General features: G+C 45.5%; 1 long non-coding RNA gene across 5 annotated transcripts; it reads left to right on the top strand.

Moving 5' to 3' along the window:
• The first annotated feature begins 367 nt into the window (after positions 1 to 367).
• On the top strand, positions 368 to 27,211 carry LOC136286342 (uncharacterized). 5 transcript variants are annotated; one of them, XR_010719855.1, is made up of 6 exons: positions 368 to 1,536; positions 12,599 to 12,848; positions 13,902 to 13,936; positions 14,686 to 14,762; positions 18,297 to 18,451; positions 26,746 to 27,211. It is a non-coding gene; the product is annotated as an uncharacterized lncRNA (long non-coding RNA). The 5 variants fall into 5 exon arrangements; XR_010719858.1 differs by lacking the exon at positions 14,686 to 14,762; XR_010719857.1 differs by lacking the exon at positions 12,599 to 12,848 and having other exon boundaries at positions 1,483 to 1,536.

Below are 27,211 nucleotides of genomic sequence, written 5' to 3'. Positions count from 1 at the left end.
CTTGGCAGCACTGGCTTCTTAGCCGAAGCTTCCTGCTGTGTATGAAGTACCCCATCACAGAACCACAGAATATCCTGAGTTGGAAGGGACTCACAGGGATCATCAAATGGCCCACACAGATCAAACACACAACCCTGACATTTACCAGCACCATGTTCCAACCAGCTGAGCCAGTCTCAGGGTCACCCCTGAGCCCACCAGCAGAGCAAGCTCTTCCCACGGTGCTGCCCAGAGCAACTCATGCCAATGATGGCACAGGCAGCACCAGCTCGCTGAGGTCACCGTGTAATCGCTGCCAGCCCAGGTGTCAGAGCAAGGAGGAGAGAGCTCACCATGTCCTCACCACAGCCCTGCCTCAGGACTGAATGCCCAAAGGGAACCGTGCCATGCATGCCATCCTCTGCACGGGCCAGAGAGGACATGAAAACCCACTGAGGAAACTGCCATCTCCTTCCTGAAGCCTCCCGTGGAAGCTGGGTCATTGGCAGCCACTTTGGGAAGACTGGATTTGCTGCCCATCTGTAACTTACAGGAGTTTAAATACCCCAGGTTTGGGTTGACACTGAGCACAAGGCAGCAAGGAGAAGGAGAAGCCTATGCTGCAGGGCAGGCGGATCCAGGAAAAGCCAATTTGGGGAGCAGGTTTGTCTAGCAGCCTTTCATTTCCACTGCTAGACCTGCATGTCGACAGATTTCAAATATCTTCCTAAGTCCCAGTAGCCTGCTTGAAAGTGCTATGTCTTTATCAGACCATTTATGGCCCTTCTGAAATGTGAGTCTCACTGGCTGCGTCCAAACCTTGTGCTTGGAGAATGTTCCTCATTAAAGCAGATTGGGCCTTTGGGGAAGGAAGGGCTGCAAAGCATTTCCTAAAGCACTTTCTACTCGAATTTCATTGTAAGAAAATACACCTGAAAGATGATGCAGGGATTGGGATTGAGAAAAACGTGAATTTGGTGGGTCAATTTTACTCTGAGAGTATGAAAAACACGGGAAGCTCAAGTGATGAGCCCAGAGGGTTTGACACAGAGGTTTCACCTTCTCAGTAACACAAGGGCCTTAAAACCGCTGTTAATTTGCTGACATCTTTTTATTTTATAAATGCCTCAGAGCTGTTTTCTTCAATCATTTTGGAATGTGAGCTCAAACAAAGCCATCCAGGCTGAACCAGAGGGATAAACTCCCCATTTCCCCAGTGTAATAAAAACCAGTTCAAATAGAAATGAAATCATCTCTCGTCAAGACAGGTCCTACAAGTGTTGTGCCACAGACTTGCTGCTGCCTCCTGTGGGAGGACGAATTGTAAGAGAATAGAGACAGTACTAAAGGCAATCTGAAGACAATCTGCTCCAATGAACTGCAGCTGTGCTAATTGCCAAAGAGTGGGAACAGCCTTGCCCTTAATGAGATCACAGGCTGGGTCCAAGGAGAACGGGTGTTATAAAAGAGTGAGTGGGCTGGTCTAGGGTTAGTTGGGGGTCTGCTGGCTGTGCTGTGAGGAGGAAGGGTCAAGTGGTGGTGCAAGGGACAGAAAAGGTAAGCTGCTACTTGAGGGACAAACAGGGTTGGTCATGCAAGGGACAGGAAGGAGTCAGCTGGTCCTGCAGAGGAAAAGACTTAGGAAAAGGTGCAGAGAAGGAGCCTGTGTTGTGTGGAGCTGCCCATGGGACGGTGCAGAGAAAAGGTCAGTGCACTAAGAGGTACTGACTGGCTGATTATTGGAGCCTTCATGGGTGTCAGTCGTACCTCCACTGTCAGCCTCCCACACAAAACCATAGGGCAGGAAATAAGGACGTGAAAAACAAGTTTGTGCAGCGGTAAAGCAGAGCTGGTTTGATGGCTGACGCAGGATGACGTGAGCACTGAGCTCCGAGGAGGAAAGTGTGGATGGATCTGAGTCACCTTCCTCCTGGCACCATCAGCCTTAGTTTAAACATAAAAGGTTTTGCTGTTGTTGTTCTTGCTGCTAAACTTCTTTCTCTGCAAAGATCTGAGTATATTTTGTTTGTAAATGGTATCAGCTGGGTTTGTGCTGCTGCTGGGGAAGCACCTCCAGGTGTCTTGCCCAGGTGATGCTGCTGATTGTGTGTGGGGAGAGGGCCTGGGTTCATGAAATAATTGTGCAGTGCCCGCTCTACCTTGGAGCACCATCTCCTGTGAAAAAGGAGTGTTGATAAACCAGCTCTGTGATCTCATTGGGCCAGCAGGGAAATGAATGGATGGGGACTCAAATATTCCTGTGTTTGCATCAATTTACCTGAAAAATGGGAGAGGCTCATACAGGTGAGCTGCCGTGAGTGTTGGTGAAGTCTAGTTCAGGCCGAGTGCAGAACAGTGGGTTAGCTGGAAGCCTTCTTGAATGATCATTAGGGTTTAAAAATACCCCAAACCCCTCAGTTTGGTTGTTTAAAAGTAGAGAATTTGCTGGGCAACCTAAAATAACATGTTTATTGTGGTTTTGGCTGAATTGAGTGACTAAAGTGCAGAGCAGGTGGTGTAACAAGGTGGAGGATCTCATGCTTATCTGCACCTGCTGTGCATTTGGCCCACTGCAGTGATGATGAAAAGGATGAAATGTACTTTTTCCAGCTTTTCCAACCCCTGCGGCTCTGGAATGCTTTAGTAGATGTACAGCGAACAGCTGCAAAGCAAAGCATGTTTTTACCCGCCAGCAACAGCAGCAAAGTTGTGAAGCTGATGTTTTATGAAGGCCAAATTACCCCAAGCTGGGACAATCTGCAGGAGATGCAGAAAGAAAAGACCACAAAGCTTGGGGGTGAAAAAAACCATTAATAACTTCTGGAGCCAGTCTGAGTCCTTCTCTAGTTTGTTTCTTGGCTTTCCTGGGATTGCCTGTGCCTCTGGTGACAGTGCAATGGGATGGATGGATGTGGTGGGAAGGTTGCATTTCTGAAGGCTCAGTTTTATTCAGTTGATGAAAAATAGAAGATGAATCTTAACCAGGGGCTAGGAAAAGTTAATGGGAATAATGTGGTCTGTGTGCTACTCTGCCTGCTGACTGGAATTCCCACCCAGGGCTCTCTGCTGGGTGGTCACTTTTTAGCAGGCACTGTGCTGAGCAGATTGGTTACAGCCCTTTCTCTTCATGGCAGAGCTTGACAAAGGATTGCCATCACAAAATGAGTTTTTCATCTCTGCTGAACATATCTGCTGATGAGAGAAAAGCAATGATCTGAGGTATCAACCATCCCCCTCTGCTGCTGGCAGTGTGCCTCGTGCTTCTCCCATGTGTCACCTTCTCCCATGATTTTCCTCTCAGGAGGATGAAAAACGTGTCTAATGTTTTTGTAGGGAGATTATAGATTTTATTTCGGCTTGAAATAGATGTTTCTGGAGCACATCCTCTTTGACGTCTCAGTTCTCATGAGGCAGAAAAGTATCACTGGCACGTCTTCATTGCCTTGGGATCCCCAACGGGGATTTCAGAGCTTAAGTAATTACAAAGCCTAGTGCTTCCCCAGCATGACACTTGTGGACAGCCTTGGTATGGCACAAAGCTGTCAGTGCCACCTCCAACTCTCAGGAATGAGCAGGGCCTATAAGTGACTTTTCTTCGCTGGGTCAGGGAGATGAGCTAGGATCTTCTTGAAAAGCTGGAAATGAGATTTCCAACCTGTTGATATCCCAACTTGGCCAGCTGCTTTCCAGAAATCAGTTGCTGGGCTATCTCATCTGTGTGTTTTAGCTCATAACTGGAGTGAATCTTTCCCAATGTTTCCTTGTGCTGTCTTCTCAGACTCTTTTCCTTCATCCCACTGTTTGTAGCTGAATTTCTAGCTCAGGGATAAGCAGATTTAGTACCTAATGAGGCAGGTTTGCTTTTGTCTGGTCAAACATCCAAGTAGAACATCTTCCTTCCTTCACCTTAAACTCACAGTCAGGACTCACCAGACCTAAAAAACTCATTTTGTGTCAGCTCCCAGATGCTTAGCTGAATTCAATAGTTTGGCAGCATCATGCTCTGGGGATGCAGATCCATCCCACTCCCTGAGCCCTGTGCCTCTCAGTCTGGCTGTTTGCTCTGGCAAACATTAAGCTAATAAAGGGGAAAAAAAATATCCTTGCTTCTTAACAAGCCAAGTATGTGGCACCTAGATGGAAATTTAATGAGAGGCTGTGAGGAGCAAAGCTGACAAAGCAGTGACCTCTCCTCGGAGGTGAGCCAGCCCCAGTCCGTCCCGAGGCACTGGGATTAATGAACACGTTGGTTCCAGCCCAAAGCAAATGGGCATTAGTTCTATCACAGGGCTGGTTTATTGGGATGCCAAGTTCATAGCACTGAACTCTGGGCTCGAGAAGCCTTGAGCTGAGCCAGCACAAAGAATCATTGAATTATCTGCAATTTCTACCACAAGCACGTTCCGGGGTCAGGGCTGGAGCAATCTATCTGAGTGTGGGGTTGGCCACCCGATATGATTTAGCAAATAACTTATTGAAGATGAGTGTGAGCTTTCTATATTTGATTTGGTTTAAAATGAAAAGTAATCTGCATAAATTAAACTGGCTGCATGCAAAGCAGTGTGGGCAGCAGGTCAAGGAAGGGGATCCTGCTCTGCTCTGGTGAGATCCCATCTGCAGGGCTGCATCCAGCTCTGGGGTCCTCAGCATAAGGAGGATATGGACATGTTGGAGTGAGTCCAGAGCAGGGTCATGAAGGTGGTCAGAGGGATGGAGCACCTCTGCCAGGAAGGCAGGATGAGAGAGCTGGAGCTGTTCACCATGGGGAAGAGAAGGATCCAGGGAGAACTTTGAACACCTTCCAGTGCCAAAAGGGGGTACAGAAGAGCTCGAGAGGGACTTTTTATAGGGACATGCAGTGATAAGACAAGGAGGAATGACTTTAAACTGACAAAGGAAAGTTTAAATTAGGTATTAGGAAGAAATTCTTCACTGTGAGGGTGGTGAGGCTCTGGAACATGTTGCTCAGAAAAGTCTGACCTTGGTCCCTGGTGTTCTTGCCTTCTTCTAGCTATTCAATGGTAGCTGGGATTAACTTCTTAAAATAATGAAAAAAAACTTGAATCTATGAACTTGATGCGTGTTGAATATTGACCCTTCAAGTTTACTAATTTTTTAAAAAATATATTAATGTGTAGAGCCTGTTTGTCTGGCATTGACTTCCACTTGTGGGACATCCATACCAGAGAAGAGGTGACCCCTTGTCAAAGACCTGTCTTTTTAGGGTCAGATATTCTTAGGAGTTTAACATTAGACTTTATTTACTACAGACTATTCAGACCTTGCTGGGAGATGGCAAGAGATCAGACGAGAGTATCAGAATGATCCCTTTTGGCCTATTTGTCTTTCTGTACAAACAGTGATTATCTTCTCTGCAAGCCCCTCTTGGCTTTAGGCGGGGTTTAAAAAAAAATAAATCTCCCAAAGATCAAAGTTAATGAAATTAATAATGTATTTAAGAAATAAAATTGCTTGACATAGGGTCAAGTGAGACAGTGTGGCACGTCCTGGTGGATTGGGAGGGAGGGAGGCAGTGGGGGTGCTCTGACACTCCTGCCCAGGCAATGCCTGGCCACAAATCTGCTCCAGTATTTCTGCAAGGCACCGAAGTGTGTCCTGTACACAGCTCATGTTCTCAATGCCTAATTAAGCACAAGGTCCAAGGTTGTGTGGAGATGATCTACAGGTCTGTGTCTGAGTTGTACCACGTGCCCATTTCTGCTTTAGTTCCATAAATTAAGTCACTTTAGTTTTATACATGTTAGAGGGAGTCATTTAGGTGCAGCAGGTCTCTCTGGCAGGAGCCAGGGGATGGTTTTAGGTCTTGCAAAGATTAATCTGTTCTCTTTAAGTGCTAATCTTTTCATCTAAGCTGACGTGAGAATCCTAAACACCTTTCTATTACACCCCATTACCCAGATAGATAAATCTGGTCAGGAAAAATCACCTTCCAGCAGTGGGAAGTGATTCATTTTTGGTGTGAGCAGAGTCCATGCAGGTTTGACATGAGGCTTTAGCAAGGTAGCAGGAATTAAAGGGCACCTCTTGAGCTGATGAGACATTTGGTTATCAGGGTGTTTAATGTCACAGTGTAAATAATCTCTCACCACTCCATTAAATGAGAGGCTTTCAGGGCATGCAGCTATTGTTAATGACCACCTCCTAATCCTGAATTTCACAGTGTGCTAGTTCAAGGTCTCCCAGTGCTTTTTTACACAACTATTTTCCAGTTAGGACTGCCCAGGGAAGGGGATGCTGGGCTGAAATGCACAATGAGAGGCCAGCAGGGGTAATGAATCCCTAAGGCTATTGCTCAGGGGTGCTTATTTACCCAACTTGAAAATAAACCTGCTGCTGGGAGGACGGGAAAAACATTTTTCCAGGTTTAACCAGAAAGGAAGAGGAATGCACACTGCTAAAAGATGGAAAGGATTCCATAATTGACACAAAACTGAGTCTAGAAGTCCCTGATTTTTTGGAAATACATTGAACTGCTCCTCTAACAACTTTATTTTAGATGCTATCAGCACCCACAATGAGGGTTTCTTTTTTTTCTGTGGAGGGATTAAATAATTATGTAAAAAATTAAACCCAGCAAATATTTGCAGTGCTGTAATTCCTCGGGCAGTGCCATGACAGAAAGCAGTGCAACTCTGCAAGGAAGGTGATAAATCATATTTATTTAAACTTGCAATTAAAGAAAAATAAAACCCAAGCTCTCTTCATTTGATGCTTGGAAGGGCTTCACAGAGAGTCAAAACTGTCACCACACCTTGAGGGTGTTCTCTGCCATGCAGTGCCCATTGTGGGGCCCTGCTTGATGAAAGCTGAGAACTTTATCCCCCCGTTGCACTAAGCTGCAGCACTGCTCTTCACCTTTCAACAAGTCCAGCTCTTGCTGATGTGCGATATTAGGGCTGTGAAGGTGACCTCCCCTGACAGCAGTGCCAGGTGGATGCTCCTGAGCACTGGGCTCTGCAGGTTTGCACAAGAAACTGCTTACTCCTGAGCCTGGCTCCTGGCTGAGAGGTTTTATTTGGGTGTTTGTCGGTTAATTTCTGTGCTTCCCGTGTTTTAATTACTCAGGCGATAAAGTAAATATTTTATGATGTTCTAATGTGAAAGATAAAATCGCTCTTTTAATGCAGAGGTAGCAGCAATTTGCCAACCCAGCTGCTGAGGTCCATCCTGGGGCTTGTGTCAATGTCCTGTGAGGGGTTTTGTTTGCTGCTGGCACAGAGACCTTGTCCTTTGCTGGGGCATTTCAAGGAAAAGGAGGAAGAAGGGCTCAGAGTCCATCTTGGATGAAGGTGCCCTTTCACGGACGCCGAAAGAAAGGGAAGCTGCTGGTTTCATCTGCAAAGGTCCAGATTACTAAGGATGGGAAGGGATGATGATGATGAAGATGCAAAGCCTGTATGCTTCCTGTGCTGTGAACCACAAGGAGTGTCCTGTCTGATGCACAAAATGCTCGTCAAATGCAGAAATGAAGCTTATTCAGGCAGTTGTCTTGCCAGGGCATCAGTCTGTCAGGGAAAGCTGTACCAAAGCTGGCCTCTACCAACCAGTTATGCATTTTGGGAAGTTTATAAGCAATATTTCCATTAAAACATCTGTTCAGCCCAGCATGCCTGGAGTCTGCAATTCCTGATAAACAGCTGTTCTCTGCTTCCACCCCTCTGGCCAGGTCTTGCTTATCCCTCCCCAGACACTCAGAGGGGACACAAAACCTTCATTTGTCTCTATGAAACTGTGCTGAGGGTGGTAAGAGGTTGCACTCCTGGCTTTTTCCAGCACACGATGCAGAAACATCCTTTTGTGCTCTCCATAAACAGCAACAGTTTGGAGTTGGAGGAGTATTTGTTGGAGTTGGAGGCTGCAGGAGTATTTGGCAGCAACATGGCCATGTTTTCTCCAGTCTTGTTTATTTCCCTGAGGGATCTGCTTTTGGCTGTGCTAGAGACTGGTGTTAGGGCTCCATGAATGTTCAAACAGCTTCAGCTCCTAAAGCCTTTGGAAAGGACCTGGTTTTGGTAAGGCCCTGCCTTGCTACAGCTATGAGCTCTCCATCCTTCCAGAGCAGTCTCTTAAACAAAATCCTGCTGGTCAGGGACAGACCTAGTGCCTTGTTTGTTCACTAGTGATGAAACAACTCTGCATCAATTCCCAAATCCCTCTGTAAATAGCTCCTTGCTGAGGTCCTGTCCTTCAGGCTTTGGTTGTGAAGGGTGTGAGAAAAGCAAGCAACTCTGAAGCAGATGAGCTGCCCTCTCCCCTGTTGAAATGTTGGATAAAGCAAAGATGTATCTTGAAGGTCCCTTCCAACCCAAACCATTCCATGATTCTTTGACCTGGGGGCAAGCCTGCACCCTGGCTGGAAAGAGCAGAAGACACCTGAAGCTATTTTGTGTCTGTGAAATCACACAATATGGTGTTTTACAACAGACACAGGGATTTGATCAGGCAAAAAGTGCAGGATAGCCGGTCCAAGGGAAGGCAGCTGAGATAGGGATGTGGACAGTCATATTTATACCACTGGATCAGCAAGGATCTAAAATATACCATCCAGAGCAGTGTCTTACTGATACCTGCTGTTCAGGGGAGCTGAGCCTCCAGTGTAGCCCCAACAGGGCTTAAAGGGCAGCCTGGGTTTTATTCTAAGCATGTGTAGCTCTGCACTGAGCAGGAGGCTGTCAGGACCCATTTCTTGGTGTGTGTGTTTGTTTGGATCAGACCAGAGGTGCCACCATTGCGTGCCAGGCAGAAGAGATTAGGTTTCCAACCTGTGCTTATGGTACATGTGTCAAAACTGAAAAAAAAAATAATTATATATATATATATATATATAGCAGGGACAAAGCACTGCTGACCAATTTCTCAGCCTTAGTGATGCTCATCTGGAGTGAACAGAAAGTCTAGAATCAATAAAAAGCCTTATTTAGAAAGCTGATGCCAGATTAGGAAGAACAAATGCTCTGCAAAAGGCAGAAAGGGGTGGACAGAGCAGTTGCAAAAGGCCGAAAATTACACTCCACCTTTAGAGACACAAATGGGGTGCTACATCAGCATTTTAGTAAACCACCCTATTTTCAGCACTGTGTTTGGATTAAAACCTCCCTCAATAGCATGTCCTGGGTAAATAAAGCGGGGTCAGGGGCATGTTTTCCTGCTCAGTGAGTGAGATAAATATAGAAAGATGTTTTACCTTTTGAGGAGAGCTTTTTCCAAAGGAGATGTGGGAGCTCGGAGCTTGCTCGCAGGTAGTGTCTGTTGTGCACATTTCTCCCTCTGCCTTTTTTCCTTTCCTTTTTATTTTTCCTCCCCAAAGGATTTTTGAGCTTTTCTATGCTGTGTACTCAGATGTGAGGCCTCCTTTCCTCAGGGACAGAGGCAGGGCTGTGCTGCAGCCTCCAGCTCTGCTGACAGGTTGGATAACTCATGGCAGCTCCCAGAAGGCAAAGGTCGTGTGAGGCTTGTGGGCTTCTAAAACCAGCAGCCAAATGCTCCGTCCCTCACCTCGCAGAACACCCTCAGCTTTCCACCTTGGTTGAAGAAAAGAAAACAAAGACAAAAATGTTCTGCTGCATTGTTGCGCTGTGCATTTTATAGTCAGGAGAAATATATAGGCTGGGAGAGGAGCCATCACCTTGCTAAAATCTGGTTTGTGCAAGTGAAAAGCAAAGCCCTGCATGTGTCAGTCTGGGTAAACTTCATCTGCTGCCTCGGAGTTCCAGGCTGCCATTCCCTGGTTATTAGTGGTGTACATCAAATAGAAATTGAGGATTGAAATTGTGAATTGATAGTATGGTTTGGGTCAGAAGTGAAGCTAAAGATGATCCAGTTCCAGCCCCTCTGCCATGGGAAGAGACACCTTCCCCTATCCCAGGTTGCTCCAAGCCCCTTCCAGCCTGTGCTTGAACACTTCCAGGGATGGGGCAGCCAGAGCTCCTCTGGGCAACCTGGGCAAGGGCCTCAGCATGCTCACAGTGAGGAATTTCTTCCTAACATCTTACTGACCCTGCCTTCTGTCAGTTTAAAGCCATTCCCTCTTGTCCTGTCACTCCAAGCCCTTGTCAAAAGTCCTCCTTGTAGCCACCTTTAGGTACTGGAAGGTCACAATCAGGTCATCCCTGAGCCTTCTCTTCTCCAGGCTGAACAATCTCAACTCTCTCAGCCTTTCCCCACAGCAGAGGTGCTTCATCTATCTAATCAATTTGGAGGCCTTGTCTGGCCTCACTCCTACAGCTCCACGTCCTTCCTGTGCTGGGACCCCAGATCTGGACACAGCTCTGCAGGTGGGGTCACACCAGAGGGGCAGAATCCCCCCCTCACCTGCTGCCCACAGGGCTTTGGTGCAGCCCAGGGCAGAGGTGCTTGCTGGGCTCCCAGTGCCTTTTTCCAGGTCATGTTTGGGCTTCTCATCCACCAACATCCCCAAGCCCTTCTCCTCAGGGCAGCTTCTCAATCCATCCTCTGCCCAGCCCATATTTATGCTTGGAACAAAGGCAGCAGACCCGAATCAGCTGACAGGGTTCTCACTCTCATCTGTTTAACTGCAGGGGAGGAGCTTTAAGGGTTTAGTTGTGCACTGGGACATTACAGTGCTGAAGCAGTGGTCAGCAGTCCCCGTGGATGGGGAGCAGCACTCCTCAGAGCTGCCTCAGGGAGAGCACCAGCAATGTCACCTCTTGGAAACTGCTTTTTTCCTTCATCTTCCCTAAAGCCCACGTGCATAAGCTCTGCAGCTGATGGAGCTAACCATGGCAATGTAGCAAAATGGGGAAACTCGGCTAAAGCAGAGGACTTTCCTTTCGTCCTTTTCCTTTCCTTCCCTCTCACTGGGGCCCCATCTTGTCATATGCTCCATTCTGGCCTAGTCTGGCATGTTTTGAATAGAGGGATGTTTCATTCAAACCCTTATTGACTGCAGTGTAAATTCTCTCCGACTGCTGCAGATGTTTTTGAGATAAACTAAACGGAAGTGGATTTTGTTTAAATTAATTCCCCCCAAGTGACTTAAGCAGTCACTCAAATCAGGATCAGTTTAATATTTCTATTTAAATAGCCATGAAAACTTTTGAGAAATGAGAATTTAGGAAATGAAGAGCAAGTTGTCTTGAATACCTCAAAGTCTAAGTTTTCAAATTAAATTCATCCAGTTCTTGATAAGCAGCTACTGAATGTAGTAAAGCCACTGGGATCCCGGACTCCACGGAATTGGTTTCTATTTCCCAGTTATCCTCAGCTTCTCTTTGCTTTGTACAACTCCAGATAAGAGCTTTAAGAGTTGTGGCTGTCCAAAGTACGTTTTGGGTGCTGTCACTATTTGAAAGTTTTCTTTTATTCATATAAATTTAGATTTAAAAAAATCTAAATGATGTCTTTTAACCATGTTTTTTCTGGAGCCCTGATTCATTAGCTGTGTTAGAATGAAGTGTATAGATGTTCTTCCTGTGAAGGTTCTGGCTGGCTTTTCCCCCATAACAGAGTACACACATTTTGTAGCTGCAACTACAGCCTGTCACATGGTGGTGACTTTTGACTGGGGACATGGAGAACAGCAGGAACATGAGCAAACAACACTGTTCTGCTATTGAGAGCCTTTCAAACCAAGTTTCCTATCCAGCTCTCAGGGTGGGTTGTGTGGGCACTTGAACAGATCTGGTGGGACTTATAGGTGAGGCCAGACACTTCCAATTTAGGTTGCAAAGGTTAGGCTGAGGTTGATGGCTTGTCTCTTGGGAGACCTGTTAAAATTCTTTGAAAAGCATCTTCAGCTAATTAATTGTAATTACAAAGGAACCAGACCCCTGTCTGCTTTTTAAACCAGCAGGAGTTCCCAGGAGTGGCTTTGTGGCCATGAGCCTCTTCCTTGCTAGCAATAAACCACGTGGCATTGAAACATCAGCTATGCATCCTCCATGACTTGGAGAGGAGTTTGAACTTGTCTTAGCTCAAGGACTTTAGTGTGAGGTTTTCTCTGCCTTCAGGATCCTCCCTCTGTCCTGGGACAGGAATATAACCTTCAGTGAGTCACAGCAGGGAAGGTGAGTTGGGCTGATGGACAGAGCAGAGCCTGAGGCTGAGACTGGGACAGGATCAGGGGCAGCAGGCACAAGTTTTGTTGTTAATGCCTTCCTGTCTGGGAGTTTAATGATGAAAGAAATGAAATATTCAGGAAAACTAGTATGAGCTGTGGTGGAGCACTGAAGTGAGCTTGTGCTCTCCCACAGTGTCAGAGTTAAGGAAATTAACTCCTGTGCTCCTGAGCAAGGCATTTCCATCCAGCTGACCACTGGAGCACCTTCCTGCAACAAGCACCTTGCCTCCCTGATGCTGCCTGGGACAGCACCATCCCACTTTCCTGGTCACACCATAATGGGAATTGGGAACTCGCTGTGGGAGGCATCACGTGTTTGCTCATGAGCTGCTTTAGTAACAGCACTTTCATTTTCAGATAATGTGTCCTAAATATTCAGTACACACATTCCTGCCATGAAAGACAATAGCAACAAAATAAAAAAAAAAAAAATCTGAACAGCTGTTCCTTTGTTGTTCAGCAAAAAAAAAAAAACCAAACTACAAAGCAGCACTCCAAGGTCATGTTATTCCTTTACAGGGAGAGAAGTGAAGAGGCTTGAAGCATATTAGTGAGCTTGAGAATTTACTGTGGTGAGTTTTGGGATATGAACTTTGCTGCCTTGAGATGAGAGTCTTGCTGAAGGACACATACCTGCTGCTTGAGCTTCTCCACAGGACCTACAACCCGGCATACCCAAACTGCAGAATGTCCTCTATAGTTATAGAGGATCCCAGAGGAGATCCCAGGAAAGGAGGGAACATCCCATGTCCCCTCTCTGGATACAAGAGTAAGGCTTGTCTTAATATCACTCCTTTAAAAATCATTCACCACCTGTTTTCAATACAAAGCCATTGTGCCTCTTTACCTGATCTGTGCTAAGAGGAAAATTCAGCCTCTGGATTACGGGAGCAGTGGTGTGTGCTCATTGAGATATGCCATTCCTCAGACAGATGAGAAGTCCAGAAATGCTTCCCAGGTGTTTTAAAAACCTATCAGCCTTCCAGTTCCAATTCTGAGAGCTGCTGAAGGGAGAAACTGCTCCAAGCAGTAGATTACCAAGGTGACATGTGCAGCTGTGGATTGAGTCAGCTCATCAGATGTTTCCTTGCAGCAGAGGGGAGAAGATGAAATCTGCTGTTTAACAGGTGACATGCAATCCTTTGTTTTCAGCCTGCCTTCGGCCCTGTGGGGATATGCCCAAGAGGTGCAGTGCCCTGGCATATCTCGGTTTGCTTGACCTGCACCTGCTTCCTGGAGGGAAGGATCCAAGTCTGCTGCTGCAGCAAACAAATGCTGCACTCCCCAGCTGATAATCTTCCTCCCATAGCTGATAATGTGTCCTGTTGCTTTGGTTTGGTTTTGGGTTTTTTTCATAAAATTAGGGTATCAGGCTGCTTCTCAATCATTTTTATGCTGCGTGTTTGCTGCCAACGCTTCTGCCTCATCAGAAAGCCAGCCTTCCTAATGCTCATTAGTGACAGGGAGAAAACCTCTCTGCTATTGCAGGCTTCTGTAGTCCCCACAGCCAGAAAAAAAAATATACCAATTATTTGGTTTGGAGGAATCTGAAATTCCCTTTGGGTAGATGAGAAGTTCAGTGGTTTGTTGAGATCAGAGTAAAGGTTGCTTTTGGGGGGTACAGGCAGCTTTGAAGTTGCAACAAGCTCTGTCTGCAAACCTCAGTGTTTAAAAGAGACATCCTATTGAGTCCTTTAGTCCTGCTGGGGTTTGAATGCTGACTATCCAAGGAGCATTAAGGGTGAGAGATGTGTTGTGGGTCAATGCAGAAGAACTGTGAGACTGACTCTTGCCCATGTGTTTGATAATTTGTCTTCTTTAGGCCTTCTGGGCAGAAGAAGAGGGCAGAGAAGAGGGGTATGTATGGATTTGTAAGAATTTCTGGGTAAAGATTGCCCTTATATGAACCCAGGAGGTGGGGTCCTCCTGTTTGAGCATCATTCTCTCTGTTGCCCAAATGGTGACACTTTGCACAGCGGAGATGTGGTTTGTGTGGAGATGGGGTCTCATTTCTGAACCCACTTGGGCAGAGAGGCTCTTGCTGGAGTGGGCCTAATTGCTAAAAAGATCCCCAGGGTTTACATTTGGAACAGTGCCTCGGGAACTGATGGGGATCGGCAGAGCTTCACAGGAAAATCTGCCCAGCACCCGTTTGCATTTGTCTGCCTTCAGCAAAAGCTATCAAGTTAATGCTAATTTAAATTCTCACTTAGGCATCTGTAGGTATAATTGCATAAAGCACTGTGCATTAAATTACATCCACACATGGATTTGGATTCAGAGTCTTCAGAAAGACTACATATGTCAGCCTATTTCCAAAATGCATCGGCCACTGAAGACCCAATGATATCATGCACCCCTTTTTTTGCTTGGAAACATAATGATCTAATGAGGGTTAATGATCATAATGAGGGTTAATGATACCCTGGTACCAGTTCAATTCCCCCAGCTCTCCCATGTCACTGGGAAGCAGCACCCTTAATATTTTAAGAAACATTTTACTGATGACTCCCAAGTCCATGGATGGCACAAGTTGGTCAGGGTGGGTAAATAAAAACCACAAATTCAACAGAAGCTTAAATCTCAGCTGTAATTAATCACTACAGCTGTGTAATGCCTGGAACCAGGCAGGAATCTGAAAGCAAAGCCAGCCTGAAACCCGCATGGAAAGCAGAGCCAGAGGGTAAGTCTCACCTGCACATTCCTTGTTCTCAGGGTGCCACAGTTATTGGCTTGGGGTTTTTTAGGTTTGTTTTGCAAAGTACGATCTTTGAAGTGTGCCTTTAAGAGAAATAATTCCTGTCACTTGGAGCTCCCAGAGAGGACCTGGTGTGAGTGTGTCCCTTGTTGGCACCAGCAGCATTCCAGTCCCCCCAATAAGGGGCAAGGAGCCCTGTCTTGTGACACACTTGAGTCTCAGGGGGTCTTATGTTTGCTGGGCCAATTTGTAAGGGGTAAAAGGTCGCTGTTGTCATTGGGAACTTCACAACTTTGTCCTTGAAAAATTGTTTAATACCTAGTTTGGGGTGCCACATAACTTCAGTGGCCTTCTGCTCAGCCTGTGCATGCTGCTCTCAGCGCTGAGCTGTCTTAACGCTGCATTAATGTTTTCTCCTCTTTGTGCATGGGTAGAATTGAAATCCCTCTTGGGGAGGAAGCTTATTCCAAGTAAATTCCTAAACAATCAGCTGAAAAAAACCCCTGAAATGTTCTTTCACTTGATTTACTGCTCCCTGCCAAATGGGTATGCGTGCCAGGTCTTGAGCCTGGTAGTGGAGCTGAGCCTTGAAGGAATTGTCTATACAAAGCCTCTCCTTCAGTGTTGGGATCCAGTGTGGATTTCAACCAAGTCTGGTGAAAGAAGTGATCATAAATACACCATGTTTCTGTGTGGCTCATGACAAATAAAGAGCAGGTTTGGCCCAAGGCAGGTGTTGTGGTCAGCTCCTGTCTGCTTGGCATGAATTTTTGGGCTCTCTTGGAGATCCTCTTGTGTGGGGCAGGAGTTCATGTTGCCAGCATCTCCTGCTGGGCTTCACTCCCAGCTCCTCCATTAATGAATGTGGAGGGTTATTTGGCTTCACTGGCCAAAAATGCTCTGCTAAGATACCTTCTCCTTCAATTCTTTCAGGTCCCATCAGGTTTCATAGCCTCATATATTTTTAAATCCTTTGACGTTGGAAACTCTGTTCCCCTGAAAGGCCTTCTCCTAAATCCCAGCTCCTCAGAAGGCCTAAGGGGACAAGGGTGAAGCTGTTCTGGTTTTGTGGGTGGTAGTGAACAGTGTGTTCAGAGTTGCTCTGCTGGTTCTGCCTATCACTTTGACAGGGGAGGAGTGAACTGGGATGTGATAAATCACTGAACTGTCACTTCTAAGTGCTGCTTGGGATGTAAACATTGTGTATAAACCCTCCTAAATGGTGTTAAATTTGTCTGCTGTATTTCTTCCCTCCCACCCCACCGCTGCTGCTCTAAGTATGATCTCTTAGTAGCTCCGTCTTGTTTTGTTTGATATTTATGCCCACTTTCCTCAAATCTCTGGGGGTTCTTTTTAAAATTTTCATATTGAATTTTTCTTGGTTTAAAAAAAAGCACACACATAAAGAAGCAGGTGTCCACAGCTCAAACCTGTGTGGTACAGGAAGAGCAGCAGGAAGGCTGGTTCGTGGTGCTGGAGAAAGTCTCTGCAAGGCTTAAAGGAGCATCCCCTTTCCACAGATGGCTTTTCTTTTGTTTTTTAATGGGTTACGGTGCCGGGAGGATCTGGAAAAAGCACAAATCCTTCATCCCAGGTTGGATGTCTTGTTCTTAAAAACGTGTTCTTTTAACTCTTGGAGAGTATAGTTTTAGATTCACATTCTCCAGTCTGGGTGGTTCAGTTGGGTTTTTTTAATTTACCTCCCTTTCTTCTCCCTTTTCCCTGCCCTCACTTCCCCAATAGCTGCAGGCAGCGCGATCCAGACGCTCATCACTGCGCTTCTTCACAGAGCTCAAACTGGCTGCTTCTTTCACCCTCCTCTGGTAGCAGTGGTGCAGAGTGAGGCACGTGGCAGGGCAGGGGTTTTTCTGCTCCTCTGGTTTGATGTTTAACACATGAGGCAGAACCCCAAGCACTCGATCAGCGTGTCAGGCTTGGCCACAGCGGAGCGCGCTGACAGCGGCACAGGGGCTGCACGACAACCACAATCAGGCTGATGGAAGGAAGGGTTTAAGACCTCCAGCAACTGAGCTGGGCCTAGCTTAATCCCTGATCTGTGTAAAGCCCTCGTCTGTGCTTTCCAGAGGCTGGGACAGCTGGAGAGGTTGCTCTGCACGAGCACAGGATGGCAGCTGCGTGCCAAAACTTGCTGAGCTGCCTCCCCAGTAAGTGATGGGGTGGTGAAGGATTTAAAAGAAAAACCATTACAGTGTCTTTGTCAGTCTTCCTGAAATAAATCAGGGCATGCTCACTTAAGCTGGCTGTTGATTTGTGGCCTTTTTTTTTTTAATAAAAGCCAAATGTTTCACTTTATAAATAAATATGCTATCAAGAGGGCCTCAAAGGAAAGATGATTAGTTATTATCCAACTGTTGCTAAATTCATTGGTAGATGGTCCATGTACTTCATTTTAAAATGTCACTGATACCTGATACAGACCATTCCTAAGCTGTGTGATAATTATTTATCAGCCATCTTCATCTGCATGACCAGTGACAGCCCCAAAAGCAGGAAGGAGAGAAAGGGGTTAAAGCTGTAGGCAGGAAAGGGAAGGCAGAAACCAAGCAGCAAACAATTGGCACCTGGGCTCCATTGAAAACTAAAAGTGGAAAAAGATGGCTTAATTGAAAAATCTGCCTATTGTGTGTGACTGCAGGCTCCAAGGGGAAACAAACAAACCCATTAAAAGGAAGGGGAAAAAAAAAGGCAAAGAATTAAAAAATCCTGTGCTGTTGTGCAGACTTGGAGGGTTTAACTCTTCCCAGTCCGGGGCAGAAATATTTTTATAACCAAACCATCTCCCTTGTTAATGCATTTAGTTGGATTGAGTAGTTTCTTAAGTCCTCCTAGCATCTTCCATCACTAGCTGGGGCTATTGGAGACTCCCAGGGTAATGTTGGATGTATTGAAAACCCTGGTTGTGGTGGGATGAGTGGGGGCAGGATCCCTGATTCCTATTCGTCTTCACAGGCACCATAAAAATACAGATCTCAGGTTTTCCTCTCACTTCAGTGTTGCTTGGGAGGTCTCTGTAAGTTTCCTAGACATGCTTTCAAATATATTTCTACTTTAATTTTAGTAATAACTTTCTCTGAAGTTCACTGGCTGCAGTAGGTTTCCACTGCACAGTAAGACAATCAGGACTTTTTGGCTTCTCAAACCCAGCTTTCTTTTTGGTTTTTTTTCAGCTCAGCAGTGGGTTGCTGAGAACCCCTGAAAACAATCTGGGGACTCTCATATATTACTCCTGGACCTGATCCATAATGAGGAGGGCTCACAGCACCAAGCTTGGGGCTCTCTGGTGTGTGGCACACATCCCTTTATTGGATTATCAGCAAGGAATAAACAACCCCTTATTTACACAGGGTTCACCAGAATTGCTGCTTTGATAAATAGTGGGTAAGCTGGCCCAGTCCCAGCTTCTTTGGACAAGCAGCTTTTGAGATTTTTGTTCCTATAAGTGCTGTGTGGATGCAAGGTGTAATTTCATGAATTATCATATCCATTTGTATTTTGCAGAGCACACAGGTGCTTCAGCCCAGCTGTCTGCCGCAAGAAATGCCACAGCCCTGATGGCACTGACAAGCATCACCTTGAGCACTGCAGGCTCTGGACTTCAGCAGGCAAAACACTGTCTGGATTTTGTGACATATGAGCCCCAAATTCTCCAGGAGGTCAGTTCTTCCCAAAACACTACAGATCTCCCTTGTGCTCTTTGTTCTGCCTCTTAATTTTTTGTTTATCTGATTGCTGAATTGCTGCTTGGGCACTTTTGGGAAGTTATGTTTGACTGTGAGTGCTTTGCAGGCTTTTTAAATCAGAGAACTATAGAAGGGAGTGGGTGGCAGGGACCTTAAGGATGGTCTGGTTCCATTCCTTCTGTCATGGGCAGGGACACCTTCCACTAGACCAGGTTGCTCAGAGTCCCATCCAACCTGGCCTTGAACATTTCCAGGGGGTCTCCCCATGTCTAACCTTGATGTTGAAAGTCTGTTGTGGCTATTGTCAAAGGCTGAGGGTGGAATTAATTTTAGGCTATTAATAGTTGAAGCCAGAAGACTTTCCCTTTTAAATTTGGCCAAAGGAACACAAGGATTTGGTTTCTCTGCTGTAAGGTATCTCCAGCAGTGACTTCATTAGGCAGTAAATTCTGTTGTCAGTTATCTTCTATAATTCTTTTGAGGGCACAATATTCTTAAAAATATTTTAATAAGCATTTTTCTGAAGTAGTTGTACTGATTCTGAGGTTTTAGTGCCTGAAACAGCAGTGCTGGAGGGTTCCTGTTATCCTGAACTTCTCTAGCTGCACCTGGAGCTGCTGCAGCATGTTGGTGACATTCAGGTTCTTGTCTTAATTCTGTCCTATAAAGCTTCCAAGCCTCAGTGCTGTAGTTTCAGGGGATCAGGAATCTCTGTGCAAATGCACCAAAGGGCTGTTGACCTTGAGGCACTAAAAACTGCCTCAGACCTACACCTGAGCCCCCAAAATATCTTTACAATTCTGGCCAGGGGTGGTGGAGCTGCTGTTAAATCCCTTTTTTAGCATGTGATCTCTACTGGTTTGAGCACCCCCCAGAAACTCAGAACCTCTGGATCTCAGGTTTGATTTATGTTTTGGGGTTTTTTGAAACATTTTACACAGTATCATTATACCTTGGAGCTATCTATGTATGGGGCACCAAAGCTGCAGCACCTTGTGCATATTCTCCCTCTCTTTCTGGTGTAAAAAACCCTTAATTGTGCTATACAGAACGGAAAAGCTCAAACAGCAGAGTCCTCTCCTACCCCAAATGTTCTGCAGCTTGGGGTGGTGGATGGAAGTCCCCTGGGAGGTTTCTGCTGGGGTCTCTCCTGCTCTTGCTGATGTCCTGATGGCTGGGCTGGGTTGCTGGAGCTTTCTGACCACTAAGCAAGCTTCTAAAGATGTCCTACCTGTTTACCTGGAGATGTCCATACTGTTGAGATGCAGGTGTGGGAGCAGGGAATGAGCACAAAGGAGGTCTGGAGAGAGAATAAATACTTTTCCACAGAGAGGAGCTGTGCTAACTAGATGACTGCCCATTCAGAGAGCTGGTTGATGGCACTGCTCTAAGGGGACTCTTTCTCATCTACCTTTAACAGAAGCACAGGCACCAGAAGTTTGACTTGGTGCATTACAGAGATGAGTCCCCTGCAGGTGATCAGAGTGCCCTTTGCAGACCAGCCCCAGGCCCTGTTCTCACATTACCATCCTTCATATTGCTTACAAAAATAATAGTGCCAGAGTGTCAGGAGTTCAACTGTCTGGCTAAAAGCAGCCTGCAGAGCCGTGGTGTATTTGTGCCTTTTTACTTTGAGACTTTCAGCAGCATTGAATCATCAAGGCACAGCTGGCAGAGCAAGGGTGTCATGGAGCTGGTGTCTCCAGAATTGAGGATTAAATGCCTGTTTGCGTGACACACAGAGTGGATTCAAAAATCAGGTCTGTAACTATACATCCCCATTGTGAAGCTGGTCCATGTTTGAAAAGTGTGGAAGAATTCTGAGCAGGGGAATACAGGAGGGGCAGGCCCACAGCTGGGAAGGGGAAGAGGGTTTAGTTGTTGGCTGTAGCATCCACCCTTCCCTATGCTTCACTCTGGGTGTACCTTCAGTCCTTTATCAGCCAAGGTTTTACCTTCATCTCCCAGAAAGGCACCCTGTCGGGAGGATGATGGTATTAGGAAAGGCTTTTAGCTAATTATATTTGAGCTTAAAGACTCCAGGAGAAAAAACTTCATAAATTCACATCTGCTTCGGTGTCAGACACAGCTCACCCCTGGTGCCACATCACGGAGCAGCTCCAGCAGGGAACAGCCACCTCCTCAAGGAATAGAGCAGGAATGAGCTCAGTGTGGAGGCAGCAATGGCACTGCCAGCACAGCAGCTGATTAATATTTCAGAGGACACAAGTGAGCGGTGACTTTGTGGCAGATTATACCAGGCAGCGTCCCATGTGCTCCTGTGACGTTTGTGCATCTGTTTCCTTCGCTAAACCTGCTCCTCTCAAAAACAAAATAGATGGGGAAATGTATCAATTTGCTATCACACTTATTTGCAATGGAAGTTAGGAGGCAAGGTTGGGCACAATGTGTGGCCTGAGCATGTGTTATTAACATCATCTATTTGGTCACAGCTCTAGAAAGCGACATGGAGAGAAGCAAGGTTGAGCTTAAAGCTCACCACAGGGATGCTCCAGCCCCAAGGAAACACACACTCAGGAAACTGAATTCAAACCTAAGCTTAAGTTGCATTTTAAAGAGAAGCCCAAAGTTGTTAAGATGTAGAAATGCAAAACTAAGCACACAAGTCACCTTAATTATTCCCTCAATTAATGTTACAAGTGGAAATGTTAATTTGGGATTTTTCTCTTTCATTAGTTAGTCTCCAACCAAATTGACTTAGTCATGGTTACTTGTCTAATTAGTGACGAAGGAAGAATTAGGGCTGTTGGCTTCAATCAGGAAATTAAAATAAAAGTGGTTTCCATCCTTAAGTATCTGAGAACAAGCTCTCTCTCTCCGGATCATGGGGCCTGCTCACTCTTACTCATTCCTCTCCCCAGCATTATATTACCCCTGATGCTCTCTTTCTCTTTTATGATACTTTCTGGCATGCTAGTACTTATTAAAGGAAAAAATGAAAAATTCATACACAGAGGATTCTGAGACATAAAATTGTTATGGATAACAGTGCAATAGTTGTCTCTTCTTTTTTCTGCTTTTGGCACTTTTATAGCATGCCGAGGATTAGGGAGCTGTTTTGTCTTTAGAGCACACAACAGACAGGCAGAAGAATTATGCTGCCTGCATTGCTTCCCAGAGCTTTTCAATTTGCTCTGCTGTCCCCTCGGTGTGAAATGAAGGTCTGTTTGCTCTGCAAGGCCACCGTCTGGGGTGTGTCATGGCAAAGTGACCAGCCCTAACCCTCCCCAGGCACTCTGCCAGAGGGCCAGGCCATGCTGAGGGCAAAAGATATTCATTTACTGGGGCTTAGGAAGCAGACAAGTCTGCAGTTTCTCATCTGCTGGAGTGAGGCAATCAAGCTTCAAAAGCCTTTTGCTTCCCATATTCCCATATTTATATAATTCAAGCTGCTCTGTAAGTAGAAGAGCCCCTTGATAGTCAGAGAGCTGATCCAGTTGGCTTTTGGACCAGTCAGAGTCAAACAAAGGGTGGCTATTCAAAATTTTCTTGGCACAAGAAAGCAGGAGTCTCTTTCTACTTTGCAGTTCATCCCTATCCCTGGAAGTGTTCAAGGCCAGGTTGGATTGGGATCTGAGCAGCCTGGCCTGGTGGAAGGTGTCTCTGCCCATGGCAGCAGGACTGGAACCAGATGATCTTTCAGGTTCCTTCCAAATCAAACCAGTTCATGGTTCTGTGCTCCATGCACCAAAGCCTGTGGGCAGGAATGGAGCTCTCTTCCCTCAGCCCCAAGAGCTTCACCGCCTGAACTGTTTCACCTTTCTGTTTGCCCGATGAGATTTCCGAATGCTGATGTCTTCACCTGCTCAGGGCTGTGCTTTCCCATTGTAGTTGATAGGGTTTGAGGAATAACTTAGATCTCAGTGCAGGAAAATGGGCAGCCTTTGCCTTTGACCTTTCATTGTTCTCCTGGAGGAGCTACAGCTGTGGGAATGAACAAGTTGGACTATAGTACTTCGACAGCTGCTGTTGACAGGGGTAATAAATGTGATTTTTAACTGCTTCCTGGGAAAAGCCAAAATGTGTTTCATACAGGATGTGATGCACAAACTGGTTTCCTTGAAAAACCCATGGCCATAATATGGAAGTTAAACTTAACAGTGTGATTGTGAGACAGAAGAGTTTTCTTTGTGGTTTAAGTGCAAAGCTTCAATACAGAATTAAGTGGGGCACTACTAGAGTAGCTCCCTGCAAACTGGTTACTGAAATAAAGATACCCAAAAGCAGAAATTACATAATTTTTTTAAGCACTCGGTAAGTTCTGAGCAGGAATTTAGTGTTTCAATTCTGAAATAAGGAGTAGTTCATCCTTCTTAAGGTATAAGCTGCTGGAACTATAGGTTTCATGAGACTCTCAGTTTTCCTTTTTCTTCAGTTTTTTTTTTATTATTTTTAAGACTTGCAAGTTTCAGGATTTGTAGGAAAAAAGCTGCAAATGCAACCCAAATGCATGCTTGGAAGTCTGGAGCATGTCAGAACAAATAAAAGGCAACTCAATCGGTTATTTCCATTTAAGTCGAAGCACTTTTGGAGGCTTGTTTTGGCACAATCAATTAGCTCCTCTGTGCTTTTTCACCTTCCACTGAAGCAGTGGGAGCTTTACAAGTACTGTTTTATAATCCTCAAACAACCTGCTAATGCTTTCGTTTCCCATCAATTTGTTGCCAGGCACAAAGGGGTTTAATAACAAAATGATTGATGACTCTATTTAAACAGCACATTAGCCTAATGACGTATGAAAGTGTAGCAGAGTTGTTAGCTGGTGTACAAATGTGCTCCTCAAAGAGTGGCTGTGGGTGCCTGGTCCCGGGTCTGAATGGGTTTGCTGATCTCCCTGGCAGATTTCTCCTTCCTATCAATCTGCTGCTGATGGACACTCATCAGGCACAGGGCAAGCGCTGGCTCCATGCCCACGGCCATTCCCAGCATTTTGGGAGAGACCTGGATGGTGGGTGGCAATGGGATGTCCACACTAAAGGGGATAAACTGCCCTTTGAAGCCTTCCTGAGCACTGCCATCACCCAAATTATATTGTGTTTTTTTTTTTTTTTTCCAAGAAGAGGTGAATCTTTATCTTATCCAGTGGTTTTCTTCAAAACACCAGTAATTAAGAGCCAAAAGCACAGAGGGAGTGTTTAGGAATCTGGCCAGCACACACTCTCCAGCAGGTGCTGTGCATGCTGAGTGTGACCCCAGTGTTTTCAGACCACCCAGAACAGGAATAAACTAGTCTGCTGCAGCTGCCTTCTGTTTAAGCCCTGCAGAGCATCCGCTTTACATCTAGGAATCAAGTCCTGGATTATTTTTACTACCAGAGGCTCAAGCTGGAAAACTCATGAAGGATGAGAACAATACCAGGATCTAACATGGGCACTACAGCAATCACAATGTTTCGTGTTCTGATGTCCTCTGCTCAGGAGCATGACAGTGTTGTGGCTGTGTTTTGCTTGGCAGCAAGCAAGGAGATGGTTTGATGATCCTTGTGGGTCCCTTCCAGCACAGGATATTCCTTGATCCTATGGTAACTTCCACAGCAGCAAGTTGTTCAACCACGGACTTGGTCAACAGGACCCTTTGCTGTGGATATATGAGGAGTTGTCTCAGGGAGATCAGGATTTGTGTTGCATGCTCAGGCTCATATCCAAAGCAACTGGGACGGCAAAGCTGCCGCTGAGCCCTGTGTCTGCTGGCTTTAATGGAAGATATTTCATTAAAGACTCCCAGCTCCAGTGCGAGTTAATCTTCCCCCAAACCAGAACTCACCTGACCTTCATCTGAAACCTCTGGTACTTTTCCATGATCAAACACTTAGAGGAAATCAGTCTTCTTAGCCAGTGCATTTATAAAGATTATGCAGTCTACATCACTATTTCAGAAAAGGTTTTCACTGGACATTTATTTTTCTTCATTCTTTCTAATGAGTATTTGGCCAAAGAAAGCTCCAGCTCCCTTTCAAATGCTCCTTGTCCTTGGTTGACCAGCTAGGAAATACTTCACCAGTCTTCACCCTAAATGCCTCGCTGCTGGATGAAAGGGGCCCTCCTGGTACTGATCCCCATGTATCCTGACAGGTCCATCCAGCCCAGATACCTGATGACAAATGAAGTATGACTGATATTCCCTTTTACCCAGCAGCCGCCAACCCTGCTGGAGCTGTTCTGCCACACTGAAGACTAGGGGGAGGATGGTCTGCAAGTCTTTTATACCTAAAACACAGCTATTTATAACCTGGATAGCATGCAGGAATGATGGGAAGTGATTCATTAAAGATGTTTTGATTACGTGAATAATCCTACGGAAAATATTCTTTCCTGGAGCTGTACATGTTGTCTACTGCCACACTGGCAGCTGTACACAGTAGGGCTTTGCCCTTTTCACACCTGGCTAATTTAGGAGAAGAACCTTATCGGTGATCTGGTGGGAGACCTCTAAGCCAAATTTGGCGTGAGGGAGTCGCTCTTTGTGTCATGGATTTTTGTAGCTGAATTCACACCAAACCTGTAGACCTTGCTGTCCAGGAAGGAAGTCACTCCCCAGCTGGCTGGAGTTGTCATCCAAGGGCAGAGGCAGCTTATAAAGGCAAAGCTCCAGCACTTCCCTTAGGTCTGCTTTCTGCCCTGCTCCCACCATCTTTTATCAGCTTTCACCTCAGTTTCCCACCTGCAGTCTGGACCTGGGGACTGAGTCCTGTGCAGCAGATGTTAGCTGATGGTGCTCATTGCTGTTATTTATTGCATCTTTGAAATAAAATAATAAGACCCTGCTATGAGAAGAGATCGAAAATAGGCTCCTTCAACATGCACCAGGATGACTGTGGAGAAATCTTAAAAAAGCAAAAGAGAGGCACAGAATTGTAAGAGGAGCTTCTCCTTTGCCCACAACCTATAAATAGCCTGACAGTGGGAGCTGAGGAGGGCGTTTTATTAAATAGAATTGTTTATAAAATCATCAAAACCATAAGTTTGGGCATACTGATCCTCTCTGGTATTTTCTGCCCTTGTCCTGCATCTAAGTCATCTTTGAGCTTTAAAAATTTGAAGATACTTCTGACAGAAACACGAAAAGATGTGTAACTAATTTTCTATGTGTTCCAGGTGGGACACACTACATTATGCATATATAGTGGGGAAAATAGCTTGAAATGCTATTCTCCTGCCCTGTCATGGCAGGAGAACATTTGTGAGGAATTATGTCCATCCTAGTTTCAGCTAGGGTAGAATTCCTTTCTTCTCAGGTAGGTCCAAGATATATAAATCAATGGCATTTCTACATATGAGAAAACATTTCTATTGAATGTGAGTTTGGGGGTTTTTTCCCACACTTCTGTGGGACCATGCTCTTTACCATGCCAGCTGCCAGAGGGTGAGCAGCCCAGTTCCATGCTTAGAAAAGCTGTTCTGGTGGCAACATTCTTCCACCTGCCTTCATTGGGGAAAAAAAAAAAAATCCATTTTTTGATACTAGGAGAAATGAAAATCAATGTTAGCTTTTACTCTCTGGGGCTCAGCTATAGCCAAATGTGGGCCAAAATCTCTGCAGCTGTAAAGCAGTGCAGCTGCTCTGGCTGGAGGGTGCTCCAGCCAGCTGAGCCAGTTGGGGTTCATTGCTTATTTGATCAAATTAAAGGATATTTGCATCTCACACCAAATCTGACCGAGAGGTTTGCAAAGAAGGAACGTTAAGGATGATAAAAGTAATGCATACAGCCACTTATTTATTAAATAATAAATTAGGCTTGCCTTGCCAGCCCAGTACCCCCAGGCTGAAGCTGACCCCAAGACCTGTCCTGCTCCCCGTGAGATAAAATAGACCTGATATTTGTGTGGTGTGAGCAGCAATCCCCCTAAAAACTGAGAGGGGGCCCCATTGTTTGCACCAGCAAAGAGCCTGCCCCATTTTCTCCAGGGGTTTCCAGTCCTGTAAAACCATGGGAGCACGCTGATTATGGGGACCAGGCAGTGCAAGAGATGGGAGACTGTCCTGACTGAGGAGGGATGTCCCCTGTGGGTATCAGTCCAGCCAGTGACTGTGGGGATTGTTGTTCCCACTGTTTCTCATGCACCTGCAGTAAACCAGCTCAATTTCTTCCACTAAACCCCGATAAGCAAACTGGACTTTTCATCATATCCTTGAAACACCAAATAAAAATTGCAATATATCTGTCTGCAGGTGATGAGTACAATTATATCCCCCCTGCTGGTTCTGTGTTTCATCTTTTTTTTTTTTTTTTTTTTTTTTTCCTAAAGGGAAAAGCATCTTTCACTGCAGAAAAGCCTGTCCTTCATTTAGGGGGAAGCCAGCCGCTGTCAGGAGAGGAAAACTGAAGATTGACAGAGGAAAGACACAGCAAAAGCGCTCCCAGAACATTGTACAAAAAAAGATAATCTTAAGATGTTGACCTCTTACAGAGGCATGTATAATCAAAGAAAAAAAACAGCAATAAAATGTCCTGGTTATTCCCTAAATGGAAGAACTGTGTATGCTGTAAGGTATCCTATCTGAGAGCCTGCAGTTATATTTTTAAACCAGAACAAGGAGTCTGGTTTAGAGGTTGGTCCCCTTATTTCTGAATCTCCTGCTCTTTTCTCCCACCTCCCTGGCCATATTCTGGTCTGGTTTTATCAAATTACTCTGGGTTGATAATTTGCAAGGGAATGGTGCAGTTGTATTAAAATTCTGATCATGAGAAACCACATATGGTATCATTTTAAA

Source organism: Chamaea fasciata, unplaced genomic scaffold (assembly GCF_029207755.1).
Source record: "Chamaea fasciata isolate MVZ Bird 193981 ecotype frontalis unplaced genomic scaffold, bChaFas1.0.hap1 SCAF_3, whole genome shotgun sequence".
Classification (NCBI taxonomy): Eukaryota; Metazoa; Chordata; class Aves; order Passeriformes; family Sylviidae; genus Chamaea; species Chamaea fasciata.
The sequence above is the reverse complement of the archived record's forward strand: the minus strand, read 5'-3'. Positions and strand labels throughout refer to the sequence as shown.